Below are 7,222 nucleotides of genomic sequence, written 5' to 3' on the forward strand. Positions count from 1 at the left end.
CACTCTCCAGGTCTTTATCTATACCCATCCAAAAAATCACGTCAATCCGTTGCACCGTTGCGACGTGATTGAAGGACAAACCAACAAACTAACAAACAAACACACTTTCGCATTTATAATAAGGGTACTGATTTCAATAGGTAAATAGGGGAAATGTGGAAGGATTTGGGAGCCCACCGCATTACTACCCCAAAAAACCCCTTACGTTACGTTGACGTTTACTCAAATGTGTGTAAAGTTTGCCAATGCGCACTTGGGCAGCTTGGTGGACTATGGCCAAAACATTTCTCATTCTGAGAGGAGACCCAGTACGTACTCAATAGTGGGACGACGACGGGTTGATGAGGATGACGATAAAAGGTAATAGGTATCTAAGTTTTTAGTCATCATCATCATGATCAACCCATTCCCCGGCTCACTACAGAGCACGGGTCTCCTCTCAGAGTGAGAAGGGTTTGGCCATAGTCTACCACGCTGGCCATGTGCGGAATGGTAGACTTCACACACCTTTGAGAACATTATGGAGAACTCTCGGGCATGCAGGTTTCCTCACGATGTTTTCCTTCACCGTTAAAGCAAGTGATATTTAATTACTTAAAACGCACATAACTCCGAAAAGCTAGAGGTGCGTGCCCGGGATCGAACCCCCGACCTCCGATTAGAAGGTGGACGTCCTAACCACTAGGCTATCACAGCTTTTTTAGTTTTTAGTACTTTGTATCAAAATATCAGAATTCAGAAGCGAAATGTCTTTCGTTCTATAATTGAACGCACGGAAGGCACGATAGGTCAAATCGTGAATTGCAAGATTCCTAAACAACTTGATGGTGTAAATAGAATTTAGTTTTATCTCGTCAAGAGATGCTAATAATTTATTTATTGCACATTTACGTGTACGTAAGACACGTGCAAGTGTTCAAACATAAATAAATAAGTAAAGTAGCTAGATGTCGTCTGTCAAACAGTGGAGGGAGCATAGTGTTGTCTCCGGGACCCTCCACTATGTGACAGACGACATCAAGAAGTCGCAGGAAGACGCCGGATTCAGGCGGCGCAATACCGTGGCGAGTGGAAGTCCATACAAAAGACAGCTATTTGGTTCTATCTTCTATCGGTTGATAATGATGATGTTGATGATACAATACAACATAATACTTACGCAAGTGCTGATTGGACAGCAATTATAGCATTCCGGTGTACGAGTACCTCTACCTGTACCTACCTAGGCACCTATTACCTAAACTGCAAGCACTTCGCTCCATTTGATCCGGCCTATGTAACAATGCGAGTAAGTGTTACGAAATACATACATGTATATTTTTAGGGTTCCGTATCTCAACGGAAGAAGGAACCCCTATAGCATCACTTTATTCTGCTCTGCTCGTGTATCAAAGGTATTTTATGGGTTGAGGTTGAAACTTTAAATCCTTAAAGTAAGTACCAAAGCTAAAACAAATAATTTTTTCAACATAGGTACTAAATTACACTTTCTGATGGTCGGGTGTTGGATTTGTAAGATGATATTATATATATAGTGATGATAATTGTTATCACGCGAACTTAAAATTTAAGCTATCTACTAAGTTAATAGTTCCCACGGGACAAGGAATAAAACCTATATTTTCGCGGAGCGAAGCCGTGCGTGGTACTATGCTGGAAATCAGTACCCTTATTATAAATGCGAAAGTGTGTTTGTTTGTTGGTTTGTCCTTCAATCACGTCGCAACGGTGCAACGGATTGACGTGATTTTTTGCATGGGCATAGATAAAGACCTGGAGAGTGACATAGGCTACTTATTATCCCGGAAATTCCCACGGGATTTTTAAAAAACCTAATTCCACGCGGACGAAGTCGCGGGCTTCAGCCAGTAATTTCTAAATGATAGCAACCAGTGGCGTAACTAGGTAACCAAGGGCCCTGGGGCAAATCAAAAATGGGGCCCCACTGCTATCTAAACTGGTTAGGTTTTATCAAGTAAAAATATTAAATATACAAATATATTCACAGAAAGAATTTAAGGGAATTCCCTAGTAACTTTCGAATTACATATCATATTTATTTTGAAAATGGGAGAAATTTTCAAAACTTTAGTTCTATCGAGATTTCCTGGTAAGGATTCGAGGGCCCCCTAAGCTTTAGGGCCCCGGGGCACTGCCCCGTCTAGCCCCTAGGTAGCTACGCCACTGATAGCAACATAGGTAATTTCATGCAGTAGGTAATAGCTGATAGGTATCTTGAGTCTTGACAGTATTTATCACTAAAACATGAAAGTTGAAATCGCACAAAACATCTCGATTTTAATGATTTTATGATAGGAACCCTCTCAAGGCGCGGGCCCTTTTTGCACTTGACCGTCATTTTTTTATTATAATAAAGGCTCATTATGGGTAGAACTTGAATAATTAAACACGCTTCATTTAATATAGGGTAAGGATGTGAATTTGAAGTTGAAACACGAGTTTTACATGGTTTAACAATTAGTAGCTGGAGGTATGTATTCTAACTAAATGTTGTAAATCTATTATTATATAATTTTGTTTTTGTGATACGTGTCAGTAAATTCATTATTTTTTAGTAGCTAGGCATAATATGTAAGCAGATCAGGAGTGGAGTAGGTTAACTTTTAATTTTGTTAGATTACCTAGCTACTTAGTACAGTACGCGGCCAAAAGTGATGAACATCGATCTTTAGGAGGAGATAGCAGATTTGTAGAGCACTGTCTCGGTCGTTGAGAACGACATCACGTCATATGGGTATGAGTGACAGGACAACGCTCTACAAACCTGAAATGTCATTCTAAAGGCCGATGTTCATCACTTTCGGCCGCGCACTGTAGAGTTTATGTTGCAAATATGTAGTAAATACTTATTCATTACATACCTACTTACTAACTATCTAATCTAATATTGTTAGGAAATTTCATTATTGCGAAATCCATTTTTGTAGAATATTCCATAACTAAAAATTTTTAAAAAGCCAAATCCAAATAAATTACACAAAAAAAAACTTATTTAACTAACATAGTTAGCCTTATCTAATTATTTTTGTAGATATATTCTAGAGCCACGCCCCATGGCCGAAAATTTGTAGGTAATTAGGTAGGTAGGTATTTTAGTAGTTTATTAGTGTATAGTAATATAGTATCCGTTGCAACACTAAGAGTCCCCGCAGACCACAAACTTTTTATCGGCTGATAGTTTGATCGGTTTCTTAATCAGTATGAAGATGACGTATGTAAGTGCGCAAATTATAACGATTAGGTACATCTTCATACTGATTAAGAAACCGACCAAACTATCGGCAGATAAAAAGTTTGTGGTCTGCGGGGACTCTTATAGTAATTAAATCAATAAATTTAAATCTTGTTGAAACCTCATACTTACCATTTTTGTACTTACATTTATTTATTGTTCTGAACTTCTCCAGTAGATAAATAAATAAATTAGGCCGAAAATGTAGCCTTTAATGATCCGGAGTTTGACATTTGCGGTTTTTAAAAATTTACCTACTACAGTTTCCAGATAAATTGTCGGCCAAGATCCGTTAACGAAACTCATCATTACATCACCAGATGCAAGTAGGCATACAGCAGCATCTCTAGTGCGAGTTGGCAGTTGGTACATCTCGAAAACTTAGATAGTTTTCATGACTATTAGCAGTAAACACTGTAAGTACTTTTACTTACTGTTTTCTTATAGTAGTAGCGAGAAAATGAGCAGGCAAATGTGTATGAACTATGGGCATTGCCCATCATAGCGCATAAAACAAACACCTTATCGTTATAGGTGTTCTCGACAGTCCTCTGCGCAGAACTGCAGAGCCTGCATGGAAGCAGATGAAATACCGACGCACATGCTGCTAGCGCGAGCGCTATTTGAGATATCCATCAGCCTCGCTACGGGAAGCCCTCGCTCGGCAAGATTAGATGGCTGGAATGAGGACTTCGGCGGGAAGTTGCACTGCAAGCACAATAGATCAAAACGTATAAGTGCGAAAACCTGTCCAAATAGATCCCTCTATAATTGCTCTACACATTGGCGTCTCGACGTATTGCGCTATTGACGGATTTGTGTATCTTACCTTGAACGGCTGCCATATTATATTTTTGAGGGAATTGAGAAGGCTGACACTGATTCCACTAGTCCTACGTGCGCTGGTTGTAAATGTATTGACTAACTCAACGCCGAGTTTGGTTTCCAAATGTATTGAACTCGCACTAAGAATGCTGGAATCCTGTAGAATTGTGATAAGTGCTGACATTTTTATATATAGTAATTCTGTGTAATTGGCATGATCGCATAGTTTCTTCAATATTTATATGCCCATGTTAAATGGGTTATGTTTTACAGATTTATTATTATATGTTTATAGCTTAATTACGACAGTATCGTTTGGTAGTAGATGCCGCTAGCTGATAGATATTAAATACATAGTAAATTATTTTTATATTATTTATATGATGGAGTTTCAATTATAATTTTAATATATACTTACCTACATAATTTTTTTATGAATGTTACACTTTCGGTTCTGAATCCTAGGCGTAATCTGAATGCTAGTAGGGTATAGAAATAAATACACTGGATTGAGTCTGATTCTCAATAGATAAGGTTTTTGGATACAAATATATTAGACAAATAGAAATATTGGATTTTTCTTTTGTATTGACTTGACTACCTTATTCCTAAATCTCACATTATTTTGTATCAAGGTGCATTCAAAATTTCAAGCAACTTTAAAGCAATTTTCACACAATAGATTGTCACAGAATATAAATAAAAACGACCATGAATAATATTATTTTTAATGAGCGTACTACGTTAAACTATGTTTATATGTACCTTGGAATGATTTAAGTCTTAGGAAGAGTCTCTTAACAATAACACAGTATAATATTTCGCGTTACAACTTATGGCAATAATAAACTCAAGGTAGTGCGACGGAAGTAGGTAGGTAACTAGCTTTCGATGTAGTCGACCTATGTAACTATATAAAAAGGTACAATGTATTTACATTTTTTGTCAACTAAAACACTATGATGTAGTTATCTTGTAAGGTTGTTCAATAAGTTTAATTGTAAAACTGTAATACGAGCATTTTGGAACGCCACTAATGCTCGTTTTACGGTTTGGCTGGATCAAATCAATATTACTTACTTACTGTATTTTGAAAAACTTTTGTATCTCAGGTACATAGTCAAATATTTTACAAATATTTTACTAGAATTTTACCTAATCATGAAAGCAATGGTTTAATTAATTATACTATTCTGTATCTCAATTTCTCCCCTTTTATATACAACACTAATCTTGGATTGAAAATTTAAAATTACATCAATACAAGTCATATAAGCAAAGCCCTCATGCTCCTTCTTTCGAAAGAAAATTGATTGAATTTACCGAGCGAAGTCGCGCCTCATAATTGGTATAAAGTAATGTTAGTAATTTATACATAGTTTGTGCCCAGCGGTCCATGTAGACATAGCCTAAACACAATACGCCTGGGTGCATATCTGTGACATGCATGACATGTCTAATAACGAAATATTATATTATATTATATATAATGTTCTAAGACCTAAGTAGGTATATAATATAACTAAAAAGAAATAGCTAACTAGTAAAACCATCAACGTATATGTATAGTGTATACTTATAGGTAAGTACTTAATAATATACAGAGTTGTAATATTAAAATCGTTTAATATTGTACAGGAAATAGGTACATAATTATGGCTGCTGTTGACATCACATACCTTACATTATAAATTGTCTATAATATTATATTGGTAGGTAATTATCACTCGTATGCAAAGTGACGCATTATTTAAATATATATATATATACATATTAAAAGTTATTTGTGGGTGAAACTCTTATATTACATACATACCTATATATGATATACACCTGAAAACATTACACTAATTTTTTGAGTAGTCGTGTAAAACTAAAAAGCTTGTAACTTCAACTAACTTACACTTAACTATGGTTCTTGACTCTTGTTAATTCTATCAAATAATAATATAGGAACCCACCATACCACCCTATGTTTTCTATTTGTCAACTGGACAACTCTCATCATCGCCGTCCATGGAGTAGATTCCGAGGTCGCTCAAGAAACCGCTGGCTGGACGTGAAATAACACCATTACTACGTGGATACCTTTTCAAGTAGTTTTATTAAAAATGTTTTTCTCATTAGAAAAAGCGTTTACTACTGAAATACTTATATTCAAATTTGAAAAAACGTGAATGTCTGAAAAAACACATATATTTTATAAATCTACTGTTGGATTTTTACTTTAAAAAAATACAAGGCCATATTTAAGATAGAAAAACATCCGATAAGATTCTATTAAATATATTATTATTCATTTTAAAAGAAACTCGATTGATAATAAAGTTTTTCCATCACTTGATTGAATTTTTAACCGCCTTCAAAAAAACTACAGTCGAATTTTTTTGACTTCAAAAAAATTCGACTGTATTTTTTTTTTCAGATGTCCACGACTCCGCCCGCGTAGATTAGATCGCGTAGTATTGCTGTACGGATCTAAGCGGATGTGCCTGAAAAGGTAACAGACACGTCACTTCTGGATTTATGATTATTTTAGTATAGATTAGTATGGATAATACTAAGTAAGTATATGAGATATTTATTTCAAGGACGTACATAGTCCGGCTTGCACTGAACTAGTATAATATTCAGCAAAGGTTCAGAACGAAGGTTTAGCAGTGTAACAAAGAACAAAAGAATTTAGCTACGCTAAATCATGCTGCAAACGACCTTTATTAACAAAAAATTGAATAAGTATGTGCATACACATATCGCATTGTTTCGTCAATATTTAGGTTTTGCGTGTTAAATATGTGGAGTTGAAATTATTTCGTCTGACCGATCGTGTCGACCCAGTTCTGCTGTGGTCACGCCTGGCACGCGAGCCCGCGTAATCTTCTATCAGTACTTTTGTTTTAGTATGAGTTTGCACAGCTCGACCACAGACTACTCATGTGGCATGTAGTTTAGATGTATTTTGAAAATAGAAATACTTAGGTGGCCTTAATGGTCAGTAAGTATGTACCTACTGTTAGTATCAACACTCGGGTAACATAAAAATAACACAAGTCCAGCAATTAAGTTTATTAAAGTTCTTTTGTAGGTACAATTCAGGTTTCTCTCTTTTACATCGAGTTTTCTTTAACTGTTCACATCTATCGC

The sequence above is a fragment of the Maniola hyperantus genome, chromosome 7, assembly GCF_902806685.2.
Source record: "Maniola hyperantus chromosome 7, iAphHyp1.2, whole genome shotgun sequence".
NCBI classification, from domain to species: domain Eukaryota; kingdom Metazoa; phylum Arthropoda; class Insecta; order Lepidoptera; family Nymphalidae; genus Maniola; species Maniola hyperantus.